The sequence below is a fragment of the Solanum tuberosum genome, unplaced genomic scaffold, assembly GCF_000226075.1.
Source record: "Solanum tuberosum cultivar DM 1-3 516 R44 unplaced genomic scaffold, SolTub_3.0 scf01622, whole genome shotgun sequence".
NCBI classification, from domain to species: Eukaryota; Viridiplantae; Streptophyta; class Magnoliopsida; order Solanales; family Solanaceae; genus Solanum; species Solanum tuberosum.
Genome location: NW_006240891.1, coordinates 1 through 577, shown reverse-complemented (window position 1 = coordinate 577; position 577 = coordinate 1). Strand labels below are relative to the sequence as shown.

General features: G+C 39.2%; 1 pseudogene; it reads left to right on the top strand.

Annotated features, from left to right (window-relative positions):
- The window catches only part of LOC102590206 (uncharacterized), a 2,339-nt pseudogene extending 1,849 nt beyond the window's left edge, over nt 1–490 (top strand).
- The last annotated feature ends 87 nt before the right edge of the window (nt 491–577 follow it).

The following is a 577-nucleotide window of genomic DNA, read 5'->3' as shown; positions in this document are numbered from 1 at the left end:
TTCAGAGATAAAGTACCTGAAAATGAGGACGAACCGAGCCTTGTTTGCAAAGGTAAAGAGGCTTGCAAAGAGTACATTAAGAGTTTTTTGGCAGCAATCCCCATTAGGGAATTACAAGTTGATGTGAAGAAAGGGTTGATGGCATCTACACCACTTCATCAGAGGCTGCAAATTGAGTTCCACTATACAAAGAGCTTTAACACTCAGCTGGAATTGGAATCACCCTCGGAAGAACTGACTGATAACAGCTTGGCATTACCAACGTCAGCAGCAGCAGAGTAAGCTCGGATTAGTAAATCCGAGTATACATACTTAACATCACTAATCCTTCTTTTTGTGTTTCTACATCTAATTTAGGAATGAAGGGAATTTGCAACTGGCTTTTAGTGGCTCTTGTTAATGTTTTCTTCCTCACTTATATAGGGATGTGCCAGTGTAAATGACTATGGAAATGTCCATGAGTATAGTACTCTTTCTGTTCTCTCAAAGAGGGGAGTGCATAAATAATAAGTATATGACTTCTGTACTGCTCTCAACTTTTCATTTGTCTCTAGACCATCAGTTGGATCATCATAAT